The sequence below is a fragment of the Pinus tabuliformis genome, chromosome 3_1 (assembly GCF_031772625.1).
Source record: "Pinus tabuliformis cultivar Carrire ecotype Pingquan chromosome 3_1, CPIR1, whole genome shotgun sequence".
In the NCBI taxonomy this organism is placed as follows: Eukaryota; Viridiplantae; Streptophyta; class Pinopsida; order Pinales; family Pinaceae; genus Pinus; species Pinus tabuliformis.
Genome location: NC_142301.1, coordinates 672,701,488 through 672,716,755, shown reverse-complemented (window position 1 = coordinate 672,716,755; position 15,268 = coordinate 672,701,488).

Here is a 15,268-nt window from a genome sequence, read left to right as displayed (position 1 = left end):
GGAAAGAACATAAAGAAAGAAAGGGTTAGACAGTTCAAGCCAAGACAATATTGAATATCCTCACAACCACAAGAAGCTAGCTGCAAAAGATGAATTATTAGTATTATGGATACTATTAGTTTTGTTATTTTTAGAGGTTTGTTTTCAGACCAAAAGGTGAATGGTAGCCACATCAAGATTATTAATATAATTTAGAATTAGCTATTAATATAATTTAGACTCAGTTTAATTAATAGACAAAATGATTTTTTTATCTGAATTCAACAATATAATTTTAAGCAAAATTATGATTTTTTATTGTTTAAAATGTACTTTTGAATGCATTAATGAATTCAACACCCTATAAAACTTTTAAGGCTATCTAACTTTACCGATTAAACAACTTAAACTTATGATTCTTAAAAATCTCTATCAATTTTTGGGAATGGGTAAAAAAAAAAAAAAAAAACGTCTTTTAGTTAAACTACCCGTATAATTTATGACACTACATATCATTTTATCCTAAAATATATTAAGTGTTTATTGTTGGAAATTTTGATGTCAATGGTAAATGTTGCAAAGATAATTGACATCAACATGCCGAAGTGGAGATGGAGACCAGGTGTAAGTGTTTCGACCAAACCCAATATAAGTAGCCCTAGTTAATGGACAAAGTTATTAAGTATGGACATTCAAATTTTTATGGGTGGAAATTCTTTTCAGAATTTGATAAAAAAATTGAATTGGTCTATAGTGGTAATTTTTCTAATTATATTGAGAGGCATATTTTTTTGGGAATAGGGCTTCCAGAAAATTTATCACAAGTAATAATCTAATTTTTGTTTTGTGCTTCATGATTATGTTTGGGAGGGGGTTATTGTTTGGAATAAAAAATTATATTTTTAGGGGTGTTCCAAGCTCTTGATGATAACATCCTATTAGTGGGTAGTTAGCTCTTCCATCCAATAGACTAAGTGACCCCAACCTAGGTTCAACATAATTACCAAAAAATAATGTTTGTTTGTTTGTTTGTTTTTGTTTTGTCCTTTTGTTTTTGTTTTTGTTTGTTTGTTTGTTTGTTTGTTTTTTTTGCTACTTCCTCATATGCAAAAGTAATAATGATAATACAATAATGTGTTGGCTCTTATGACATGCTTATGTAATCTATATCATGTTATCCTGTCTTTTGGTGAAGACAATACTTGTAATTTTTTTCCAAAAGCATCAACAACATTTGATATACAACAAATCATTATATAATATAAATATTTTGCGCATCTACTCTAATTTATGAAATATTTTAGTCTAAAATCAGCTAGTATCATTCTTTACCTAAGCCAACCCACAACAAATCATTCTATCATGTAGAGTTGCTTTACTTCTCCTCTACTCTGCCTCAAAGTGGTTTTTAATTTAACATCAACCAATCATTCTTCTGATTTATTTTAAGTTTAAAATTATAACAAGATTGTCAAAGTAGGTCTCATCACATGATCTTTGCCATGAGGGACCATGTATAATTTTTTTGAACAAGACTTACAATCAAGTACTTTTAATCTTTGACAATTAATTTTAATTTATTTTATTGTTAATTTGGGTGTTGAGAAATTTTGATATAAAAATATATATTTTAAAATAGAAAATATGTTATCATTATTAATTATAAAGGAATATAATATTCAAGATTTAATAAGCCATTTGTTCTTTATGGTCATTTTGTTTTCTTCTTATAATAAATATGTAAAAAAAATTAAGATCACTTGTATTATTGAAAATAATTTTTTTTATTAAAATTATATGGGAGAAGAGTTAATTTATTATGAAAACATTATCTTAAATTTTTATTTTTTAAACATCACGTTTCTTAACGGTGAGGATAAATATCTAAAACATAAACGTTAAAGAGTAATCAAAATTCCAACCCTTCGGGGATAGATGGCATAAATGATTGAAAATCATATACGAGAAAGGTATTGCGGTGGTATGCAGCAGTGGCGAAACTCAATGAAAGACTTTTTCAACTTGAGATTTCTTCTCCGTCACTCCCTCCCTCCCAGAATTTGATCACGCAAGATGAGTGTTTATTCTGGAAGCAAAGATTGGGAATGCCGCATCATTCCCCCTCTTCGGATTTGACTTGTTCAGCATGCCAACACATCTATTTATCATTCCCCCTCTTCGGATTTGACTTGTTCAGCATGCCAACACATCTATTTAATAACCAATTCAGCATGAAATGTTTTTACTACTCACAACTAATATGATATTAGTCGACAGTTTCGCCAAAATCCAGATGTTAATGTATTTGCTTTGACTGTCAAAATATCTAAAGGTAATTCCCTACCTTCGGGACTGGTTGAAATTATATCTTATGGTTCTTATTCAGGGTATGATATGTCATGGTCCTGACTCTGCGTGCTTGAAGTAGTCTGTCTCATTTTAGTCAAAGGAATCTAACCTGCACACTTACCTTTGGCTTCAATTTCCTATAGGGATTCCTTTCTCTTTTACCCTTTTTGACGAAGTAACTCTTCATTGGGCTCTTTTTAGCTTCCCTTTCTCCACATTCATCTTTCTCAAACTTTTGATGCAGACCCCCACATTGTTTTTTCTCTGCCTTTATCCATGGAATTAAAATATATACGAGATTTAAGTGTATTTAATTATAATATTTGTCATTGTTATACTACATACAACTATTTCATAAATACCATAAATGAGTCATACGAGGATTAACTTTGATCCACTTATGTGTGCACGAGTCATGAAACCTTTAATAAATGATCCAATTACAATATGTCTTAAAAGACTTGAACCCACCTAGATGGGGAAACCAATTTTTCACCAAACCACTCAAGCTAAGATCCTTTTCATTTATATAAAAGGATGATACGAGGATTAACTTTGATCCACTTATGTGTGTACAAGTCATGAAACCTTTAATAAGGTCTCTATGGGTGCAACCACACGTTCGACCACTACCTCAAGGTGCCCTCATGGCTCCAAGGAAGCGCTCATGGAAATTGAACCTTGCCCCATTGTGAAAAAATTCTTTATTTTCCACCATAGGATCCAACCTTTCTTGGCTTTCAAAAAGGAGGACATGGGGGTGGGCTTTGATCAATTTATGTGTGCATAGGTCAAGAAACCATTTAATATGGTCTCTGTAGGTGCAACTACATGTTCAACCACTACCTAAAGGTGTGCCCATGGCTCCAGGGAAGCCCTCATGGGAATTGGACATTGCGATGAAAAACTCTTGGCTTTCCACCATTAGATCTAAATCCTTTGGGATTTTTCATAAAGGAGGACATGAGAATGGTCTTTGATCCACTTATGTATGCACGGGTCACAGAACCATTTAATATGGTCTCTTTAGGTGCATCCTCATGTTTGACCACTACTTCAAGGTGCCCCTAGGGCTCCAAGGTAGCCCTTATGGGAATTGAACCTTGCCCAATGTCGAAAAACTCTGCATTTTTTGCCATTGCATCCAATTGCTTTGGGCACGATATTTTTAATTTTTAACTAAAAATAGTTTTAACATTAATGAAGACTAATTTTAATGTCATTGGATAATAATAATAACAATAGTTTATTTTTTAAGTCATAACTAAGATAGATAATAAATTGGTGTATGAGATTCCCTTATTTATACCACAAGAGACCTGTCTCCACACAGTAATTTGACTGCTAAAATCTGTGAAAACATACATATTCTACCCCTTTGAATTTGATATTTAATCTTTTATCAATTTAAAATTATTTTTATTTAACTTTAAATTAAAAATACAATTTTCACCTCCTATTATTACAAAGTTCTCAAAAGAATTCATTTATATTTTATTACATTAAACAACATATTAAACAAATTAGTTTAATAAAGCAGGATGTTCAAGTAGTTGTTGCAATCATGCTTACAACTAGAAAAGGGTATTTATCCTTAGGGGTAGTGCCCATGCATCCATTATGCACTCATGATCTACAACAAATGGCCCCCAAGTATTATTGCACTGGTTGGGTTCATAAAGATGCTTTTTTAAAATATGTCCAATGGAATGGTCAAAGACTTGTCAAACTGGGGAACTTAAACGGACTAAGACAATAGTGAGCTCCTTCACTCTTCTAATAACCATGAACAAATCAACCTCAACCTATTCTATGTTTAGGCTAATGACCCTTGAGTGTATTGGAGAGTGCTCATTTAAGATGATTCAAAGCATGGTGCAAGGTACAATTGTATAAAAATCCACAAGCTTATACAAATATATCATCTTCATTTCAACCTTTTGAAATTACCCTTAGATTTGTAGATATAAATGACAACATTTTAATGGTCTATCATCTTAAATAAGATATGTATTGTATTGTGTATTGTTTTTTTTGTAAATTAATTTCCATTAACTAACCTAGATTACATCAGTCTTGAAAATTTACCTACTAGTGGCTTACCACATGGGAAACAAGACCACTGGAAAAACATGGCATCATTCCAAAAGAAACCATATGTCCAGTAACTATTAGAGTGAAATCTGGATTGATAGAGAATTGTAAGGACACGTTTCTAGAATTAATAGTCATACATCTATATGATAAGAAGGGCGTGCCAACCATGGAAGGTACGACATAACCAAAAAACCAAGTAAGCAAACAAATACAATTCATGAGAGAAACTAAGGAGAAATGTGTGCATTCACCTCAATAGGACTTGTGTTCCCATGGTTGTAGCTACTCAAAACCAAGCAAGGGGAAATATGAGCTTTAATCCTCTTGATTTATGCTCCCATTTCCTCTTGATGGAGCACCACCTTGTCCAACATTAACAATATTTCTTCCTTAGCATTATTTCTATCCATGATAACTTGACCCAATAACATCTTCATTCTCCAGTATAAATTTTTTGTAAACATGTATTGGTTTTTCCTACCATGGGTATGTCATGTTTCTAGCACCAAATATCTTATATTGGTGAACAGCTCGAAGTCTGACAGACAATTTCTTTCCATTGCAATATCCTCCTCAAATTCCCTAAGCTCCTCCCGAACCTCTGCTGCAACTTGCTCCCTAAATAATCTGGCAAATGTTTCCACCCTCAAATGAGCTCTAGAACCTCCTTGACTCCCTCGACCTCTAGCACCATGAGGACTACAAGCCCTCTACTTGACCATTCTTGCATCCCATTGTTAATGCACTAGATACCAATGCAACAATAAAGACCTCAAATCCAAACTTAAGGACTGACATAGGTTAATGATATCTCCAAGAATTGGCAACCACTAATAGTGCCCATGGTAGGCGAGGAAAGGCGGGATGTGAAACGACCCTAGTGTAGGAAAAATCCACATATATTGAAACTTAAAATGTGGATTTAAAGATGAGAGAAGGAAAGAACGATGGCATTGAAGGCCATGGTTTTGTACAACTCAGGAGATAGTGGGAAATGAGTCGAGTTCACCATCATTTGACTAAGGCCTCGTGCGAGCAATAAAATCCTAATACAGAACGAGAAGGAGATATTACTCCCTGCATGTCAGCCCCCTATACACCATTTAAGTCCCCACGTATCCACATCATTTCCTATAAGGTAACACGTCCTCCTCACTCATTGAATGAGGTAATGGAACCCTTGACACATCCCTCTAACCACATTCAGAGGATTGTATTATACATTATTGAATAAACAATCCTTTATTATTTTTGAGAGATAAGATATAATATTTAATATAACCCGGTGGCCTACTATGTGAGATCCCACTAGCCATGGGAGAGAAATATCCTAATGTCAGACCAGGAGGGTAACTCCATGAATCAATTGTATTGTTTCATTAAGGGAGAACATTGATATATACAAGGAGAGGGATACTATTGGGATTCATCTCCCAATGTCTCTTCTTCTTCCAGTTTCCTTTATTTTTTATTTACAATATTTACATGGATTTTCCTAATCCCAAAGATTAGGTGTCAACATTCCCACCTTAATCTGAAGGGATGTTGGTGAGTCCAATCATCATTCTGAATCTTTCAAACTTTTATCTTCCAAGCGCTTTGGTGAAGATGTCTGTTATCTGCTCCTTTGTAGAAAAATGTCGTAGGTGGATTGTCTTGGCCTCAACGTGATGTCGAATCATATGATATTTTGTATTATTGTGCTTGGTTCGATCATGGAACTTTGGGTTCTTGGCCAACTTTGTTACAAAAGTGTTATTAATCAAACAAGGAGTTGAACGCACTTGTTTCTCTTGCAAATCTTCCAGAATTTTTTTGAGCCACAGAATTTCCTTCATTGCTTCAGTGTCTGCGACATATTCTACCTCAGTTGTGGAATCTACTGGAATTGATTGTTTGCATGATCTCCAGGAAACAACTCCTGATCTAAGACTCACAACATATCCTAAAGTAGATACTCCAGCTTATTTATCTCCATCAAAATCTGAATCAGAGTATCAAATCAAGCTGAAGTTACCTACCTATGTATACTTGAGTCCAAAATCTTGAGTTCCCTTCAAGTATTTTAGAAATATTTTTGTAGCAGACTAATGACCCTCACAAGGATTTTGCATAAACCTGGAGAGGATTTCAACAACAAATGAAATGTTTGGTTTGGTAGTAGTCAGGTAGTTGAGAATTCCTATGAGTTGTCTATACTTTGTTGCATCCTCAAATTATTTTCCTTTAGTGGATGTGATCTTTAAATTTTGTTCCATTGTATTAGTCAAAGGATTGCACTCATCCATGCCAAACATGTTCAACAAATCTCCAATGTACTTCTTCTGAGAGAGTAATATAGACTTCAGATGTTGGGTTACTTCATGTTGACGGTGCTGGATCCACCAACATCAGGGGATCACCCTAGTATGAAGCCCCAACTAGACCTCACACCGTTTTGTGTGGGAGTCCCATTTAGTACGATGGTCTGGTTGCCATTATCTTAAGGATTTGCCTCAACTCTTGCTTGTCAGCATAAGACAGTGATTTTCTTTGTCTTCAAGAAGTGAGGGTGTGTGTGCCTGGTGAGTGTAAGTGTCACTTGTGTCAATGGTTCTTTCACTATCGAGGGAAAGGGTGGTAGTGAGTCCCAAGTTGGTTGGGAGAATTCCCAAGTCGGTTGGGAGAAGTCCCAACTCTATTAGGAACACACAACACAACAAGACATGCGCAGCTTCCAATGGAACAATCCACACAGATGCGACAGTCACAACACACTAAGGAAGATAGCACGTATAACACTCAACAAATTAGTCCACACGAGTGCAACGGTTGTTACATCAAGTTTTATGTGAAAGGTCTATCTGATGTCTGGGAGAGTAGTCTACACGAGAGAGACAGCGTTAACAACATATACAACACATTTCCATTATTAGATTATGTATTACAACAAGTGAAATAGTTCAAATGTAGAACATAGGTTAAAGCAACATTCATCACAAGTGTTAAAGATTAGTCTTACGACAATTACAATACATGTGTGAAAATGTGCTGACCTATTGGCAGGCTTTTGAATTAAGTGAAAGTTCAAAAACATGTCGTTACACCATACATCACTAACCCTGAGTGCAGGTCGTTAGAGCCACTACTTACTCCTCAAAGAAAAGATTACAGACTCTCTTGGCTATGTGGGAGGAGCTAAGCTGAAAAGTCCATTGCATGTACAAATGAGGGGCTCTTTATAGCCAAGGGTGAAACTGACCCTTGTGGTTGTTTGACTACCCTCATGAATGTTTGAATTCCATGACTTTTCAACTTTACATGAATCTTTGTACAACAAATGGGTCTCTTGGACTTCCACGTTACATTACATTGATTGACAACATAGCCCGTAGTGGAGATGTGGGCGACATAACTCATGACATGACTCGATATGACAATGCTGGTGCATTCGTGCTGCTGCTGGAGTGCATGTCGAGCTACATTCCTGCTGGGTGATGGATGTCTTCATGGTGTATCATAGCTTCACCTCCGCATGGAAAAGTGCACGGAGTCTTCGATGGTCTTTGGTTCGCTTGATTATGCTTAGGCATGTTGCTCCTTGCTTGCATGTTGGAAGGCTTGACAGGCTCATCTGTTCGCGAAAGGTGCATGTTCATCCATTCGTGAGAACATCTTGCATGTTTTCTCATCCGTCCGTCTGCGAACATATCTTTGCATGATCATCCGTTCGTAAGCACATCTCTTCACATGCATCGTTCATTCGTCCGTTGGTGAACCTGTCCTTCTGCATGTGCTCCCTTCATTCATCCCATTCGTCATCTTGCCATGTTTGTTGGTGTACCTATACTTGCAGTCACTCATGACGAGACGACATCAAATCCAAAACCTCATAGTCTACCATGACACATGATCATTTTGGATGCAGGTGACCGAGAGAGGCAAAAAGGTTGTGAAGCAAGATGATGGCTCTGGGCACTGCTGATGAAAACTTCGCAAGAGTCATTGAGTGATGAAGATGGGCAATCCAATTCGACAGTGATTGTTTGCGAGGTCTGGCTCAGATGGAAGGAAAAATTGTGCAAATTTTGGGATGGACAGTTCGGGTTGCAGGAAGGCAAGGTAGGCAAGATCTGTGCAATTTTCGGAATGAGCAGGCAACAAGGGATGGAAGGCCAAATTTGCGCAATTTTTTGGAGGAACAGGTTGGGCTGCAAGGAGGGTCACGAGGTAGATATTGCGTAGTTTTTGGGAGGAACTTCGCGGGAACCTGGTAGCTAAAAATGCATAATTCCCAAAGGGAACTAGCAGTTGGTTGCTGGGGTCACTGGCAGCCAAAACTAAGCAATTCCTAGAGGGAACTGGCAGTTAGCTGCTGGGTCACTAGCAGCAAAAACTGTGCAATTCCTTGAGGGAACTGGCAGTCTTCTACTAGGAGTTGCTGGCAAAGGAAACTGCTCTGAGGCTGGTAGGCCAACCTGCTGATCATCTCTATGCAGTTTCTGAGCTAAGTGGATTACTGGGAAGGAGAAGTTATGCTCATGAAAACTGTGCAATTTCTTGGATGAGCAGCCAGTCGACTGCTGGGACGACTGACTGGGAAAACTATGAAATTTTCTAAGGGAGACAGGGACAGGCACTTGGTGTCTGTCCAGCCTGTCTGCGTAATTTCCTTAGTTAGCTGAGCAAGTAAGGTCAATGGCCTCTGTGCAATTTTTTAGGGGAGTCAGTCTTGGGATGATTGTCGGGTCTGACTGTCCGGGTGGTCAGCATGAAAGTGGATTGAATTTCTTGCAGGCAGTGCAGCTTGAAAATACTTGATTGATGCTTCTACGCTGTTTTAGTTGACAGTCGATTGAGTCGATGGCGGGGTGATGGTCTGGCTGTCAGGGAGTTTGGTCATCAGAAATTCAACAAAAATGACTAAGTGTGTGAACGATCGAAAGATGCATAGGTGATCATCCAAACACACAATCTCATGACTTGACGATGAAACGACTCAAACCATCTAGACACACATGTTCAACATGACTAACTGATGGTGCAAGTGACAAGCGTGACACTCGCGATTGACTGTTCATTGATTGAGATGACGCTTGCGCAACAGTGAATGTGACTCTGTGTGTGAGTGCGACAAATGCTTTCATAGAGAACACAACATGCACATACAAAGCAAAGACTTTGAGCATAACCAAAACATAGTCACAAGCATGACTTAGACACCAGCATGCAAAAAATTGAATGAAATGAAAAATACAGGTGGATAAAAGGACTCACACAAGCTCATGGAGTGAACCCGAGTGTGTGCAGTCATCAAGTGAAATTCTCAAGGGAGGTTCTGAAAATTGGGTGCAGGCTAAAATTTTGGAGGGTGGTTGTAGCCGCTACAACACTTGGCGACACACTGGTAGAACTCAAACTTCTCTATTTTAGTTCATTGCTAACATAAGGCCTTGTTCTTTCAGGGAGTATTGAATCGTTGTGCAGGTTACTTCAACTTCCCCACTTACCCCATGGACATACATGGTCCACCCTTTGACAACTCAGTCAAACACAACCAAATGTTCAGCTTGATCTCAGTGTTTCAAATTTGGTAAGGGTAGTTTAGCTCACGAGTTGAAGATTTTCAGAGTATAAGTTTTCATCTCTGGTGTTGCTCTGCTACCAGAAGACATGGACAGAACCCCGACAAAGTCACGCAAGAACACACACATTGCTCCACTTCCAGCGAGCTTGGACAGTACCTCGGTCGATTTGCATGCTTCACCTCTCTGCGTATGAAGCCTTTCTCTTCTTTCACCTTTTTATTTTTCAAGAGGACTGTGCGTAGGCACTTATTTATTTTTGGGGCAGAAGAGGGATCCTGACTTATTGAGAGCAGAAGAGGTTGTTCCTTCAGAGAAGCATGTACGACCTCTGACATAGGTTTGCTCGTTTAGATTTTCCCCTTCTCCGTTTCTACTAGTTGGATGAGCTTGAACACACCAAGCAGAAGGCTGAGTATAGGCATGGGGCTTCCCAGTGTGGACACAGGTGTTGAGTCCTGAAACTACATCTCTTCTATACACTTTTCTAGACTTTTTCCCCTCACTAGTGCCTCACAAGCTATCAAAGATCATTACATATTGATTTTGAGAGTGCATTTAAGTGGTTTTCTAACTATGTTTTTGTGTTTGCTATTTGACTTAGATTTTGCTCATCAGCTGTGGAATGCAGCCACTTTCCGCATCTGACTTTAGATTCTGCAGCTGTTTTTGTTGATCTCCAGGTTACAGGTGTCAGCAAGCAAAACGAGGCACGTGGGCAGTTCAGAAATGATCTGGACATGGACCAGGTCCTATTGGTTTAGCCAGATTCGTAGAGGAAAGCCTTGGTCAAACGGTGGTCAAACGAGGAGTTCTATGGCAAACAGGTCTCTGTTTCAACACGTAAAGGGTCCGAGACCATTCCTAGATCCATGGATTCATTTTGACAGCTGTAGACTGCCTCCATGACGCAAATCCAACAGCCACCTTTTGGTAGATTGAATGATCATGGCAACCAACACGCTAAGCTCATGGGTGTTGTCTTTTTACGTGTCCTCTGCTGAAGGTGTTCCATAGGAAAAACAGTTATGTAATTTCCTTTATAAATAACGCGTTTGCAAACGCATGTAGCTAGTTTTTGATGTAATCTTGTTGTTAGTTCATGTACTGTGCCATGACATTGGTCCTGCTGTTGTAACGAGAGGATCCTTCCTCTATTTTGCAATATAACAAGACTCTATTTTATATGACTGTGTGAGTGTAATTTCGGATTGAGAGCATGTTAACCAAGGCCGTGCAGAGGGCCCCTGCTGCCTAAGGTTTCGTAGTTTGTTCACCTGTGTATATTTCATATTTCAGTTATGGTGTTAATGTTTCATTCATGTACATGATTTTCCAAGCATTGTATATTTGTGCTAACATGATTAGTGTGTTTCAGGATAGGCTAGGCTCGGGCATTTCCATACAATTTTTGCAATAAATAGTGACATGAGATTGGCCTCTCTATTGCCTTTGTTTTTCTTAGCTTTCAATTTTGGTTATGCTTTGATTTCAGTCTTATTCATTTGCTGTTGATAGTTAGTTTAGATATCAAATTCTTCATGTCATTTAACGTTATCTCCAGAGCCATGGCTTAAGCCCGAAAAGCTACTTGGCGAGCTATCAGATTATGAGTGAGGTGATTTGATTTTACTTTCATTTCTGCAATTAGATATCAGGTTCTTCATGTAATTGACATTATCTCTAGAGCCATGGCTTAACCCGGAAAAGCTACTTGGCGAGCTATCGGACTATAAATGAAGTGACTTGATTTTATTTTCATTTGCAAGTAGGTACTTCAGATATCAATTCCTCATGTTGTTGACATTATCTCCAGAGCCATGGCTTAACCCTGAAAAGCTACTTGGCGAGCTATCGGACTATAAGTGAAGTGAATTGGTTTTACTTTTATTAGTTTGCAGTTTTTGATTTGTTTGAGTGCAATAGCTTAACTTTTATTTCTGTATTTAGATGAGTAGCAGAGATAGTGATTTCATGATCAGTAGTTTATCATTTGTTTGATTTGAATAGCTACACATTTACATTCTTGTTCAAGTACTAATTTCATCACTAGTATGTTTTGAGATCCTCTGAAGTGTTAAGCTCTGGAAGTCATCATAAAGGACATAATTGCCTTAAAATCTATCTCCATATTTGCCTTCTAAAGTATTCTTAAAACTTAGGAATAGGGTTTCCATTCGCATTAGGAGACAAACCAAGACAAAAACCCCAAAAACAAAATAAAATTGAAAACAATAAAAATTAAGAAAGAGGTTGTCTTGCACATATAGTGCGCCACACTTCATCAGTTTACAACTCCCGGATTGATAATTAATGTAACAATTTAGGACATACTAAATTGACTAAACATTTTGGCGCCATTGCCGGAGAAGTGTAACTAGGTAGCCGATCTCTTACAAAAAAAAAAAAGGGAAAAATTGCTAACTTCTTAAAGTATGCTCTCCTCTTGCAGCTAGTGTGATCTAGAGGATTAGAAAAGAGATTTATTAGTTCAATAATTTCTTGATTATGCTCTCTTCTTGCACCTAGTGTGACCTGGAAGATCAGAAAGAGAATTATTAGCCCGACTTAAAATATATAAAGAAAAATGACATGCATAGAGCAAGAGATTCTAGGGTAAGGTTTATAGCTAGGGCCAAAAGTTTGATTTTCACAACTCCAGCTACTTCAAGGCATAGACAAGATACACCTCATCTCCGACTCATACTCCCAGCCTTAGGATTCCTAGAATTCAAGGGGCAGCAGCCGAATTAGGAGATTCTCCCACACTATCTACTAAATCTGATCTAGGAGAAGAACCTTTCTTCACTTCTATAGGGGAACATATTGTAATCAAAGAAGTATAATCACTTGAAGAACAGGGAAAGGGAGAAACTCTCCCTCGTTCACCATTAATAGAAGAACCAGAAGACTCTGAGGAAACTATCATGACAGAGGAAGTAGTAGATGGATTTGGAGGAGGGGGTAGAGGTAGAGGAAGAGGAAATAATGGAGGTAGAGGTAACAATGGGGGAAATAGGGAAGGAGATAACTCATTTGGATTCCCTATAGCCAATGAGGAAACTCATACAACAATGAAAAACATTTCACCATCTGTCCTCCCAAACTTTTATGGGTTGCGAAGTGAGGATCCTGAAACATTTCTATTTGAATTTGAAGTCTTGTGCCGACCCTATGACTATATGGAAGACTCTCAAAAGCTCAAATTGTTTCCTTCAACATTGAAAGGGGCTGCTTTGAAATGGTTTATGGGATTAGTCACTCAATCTATTAGGACTTGGAATGATATGAAACAAACATTTTTGGATAGATACCTGGATTATTTTATGCCCACCAATCATAAGGATGAGGTATTCAAGTTGATGCAAAGAGAAGATGAAAACTTGGAGGATTTACTTGAAAGATTTCAATACAACTTAAAGAGAGCAAAAATGAGTAATTTAGATGAGGAAACCCTGAAAGCCCTTCCATTGAAAGCCATTAGAGATCAATGGATAGATATTTTAAACATGATGGGGAAAGGAGATATTTCTCAACTTCCACTTTGTGACATAGCAGAACTATGTGTCCATCTCTCAAGGGCAAAATCTAAAACTCGAAAAGGGCCGAGAGATTCTTCTCTTATTAGAGCAAACAAATCTGCAACTAGATCAGTAAGTAGGGTAGAGATTGGAAATATGCTTGATGAGTTCAAAACTGATATTCTAGTGAGCCTTAGTGAACAACTAGACACCCTTAAATTATAAAACAAGCGGAAAGCATAAGCTGATGCCTCGGCCATATTTTGTCCAAAATGTAGAAAGAAACATTCTCTAAGGCAATGCCCCTTGGATGCAAAAGTTGTAGAAACATGTATGATTTTCTCAGAAAGTCATGAGACCAAGGATTGTCCTTCAATTCCTAGGCTCAAAGCTGTCTTTCAGGAAGATCCAAATTCAGTAGAGTCCCTTTGTTTTGTTTCAAGAAGACTGTGACAGGGGCAACAAATCAAGGATTTAACAATCCTATGAACTTTCAGCTCCCGCCAAATTGGAATTCTTGGAAACAACCTTGGCCCCAACCTCAAAATCCATACCAATCATGGACACAAGGGATGCAAAATCCTCATGGGAGATTTGCTCAATTTTATCAATATCCTCCATCTTTTCAAAATCAACAAAATCCACAAATTCCAAATCAAAACCCACAACTTTCATTACCATTCCCACAACAACAACCTTCTCAACAAAATCCAAATTATCAACTATTGCTTCTATTTCGACAAAAGACAAATCAACAACCAGCCCAGCCATTTCCAAATCCCAACAACAAAAATCCTCAAAATGCTGACATGGTAGAAGGACAACAATTTCCTACCTATATGATTGTTCCTCTTAATGATGTTCAACTAAGATCTAGTAGAGTTTTAGAAAAACCTTCTATAGATGTTCACGAGCAAGGTACCTCTGAGGAGGATTCTCTTAAAGTCAACAAAGGTTCTGAGGAAGCATCTCTTCAAAACCCAATCATTCTAAAAGAAAAAGAAAAAGAGTCAACCCCCACAACTCCTATAGTTGAGCAACCTGCATCTTCATCCATGCCTCCTTTCCCTGAAAGATTACAAATTGACAAAGGGATGGAAAAACAAATCTTGTTGCTTGACTATGATTTTCTACATGAATTAAATAATGTTTGTATCAAGATTCCCTTGCTACAAGCCATTAGAGAGATTCCTATTCTAGCGAAAACAATAAAGGAGTTGAGTCTCAAAAGACCAGGAAGGAAACCAAGAGATACAAAAAGAATCCACCTGGTAGGAAAAATTGCAGATATCATGATGGGAAAAATTACCATGCAAAAATATGTGGATCCAGGTAGTCCAATTGTCAAGACACATATAAATGGGATAGAAATTCCAAACACTTTGATTGACTTAGGGGCTGCTATAAACATTATGAGTAGATAGACTATGGAACAGCTTAAGCTTCCTAATCTTGTTTTTACACCCACCTTACTACAACTTGCAAATAGATCAATAATCAAACCAGATGGTGTACTAGAAGATATTTCAGTCTCCTTAGATTATCGGGAATATCCAGTAGATTTCATGATTTTGAATCCCAAGAGTAATTTAGGAGGGCATCCACTCATCTTAGGAAGACCTTGGCTAGTCACAACTGATGCTTTCATTAGTTGTAGATCTGGGGATATGTATATTTATGATGGTAGTTCGACAAAGAAATTCAATTTGTATCCTCCAACAAAGGCAATTAATGAAGTAGGAGACAATGAATGGGTCA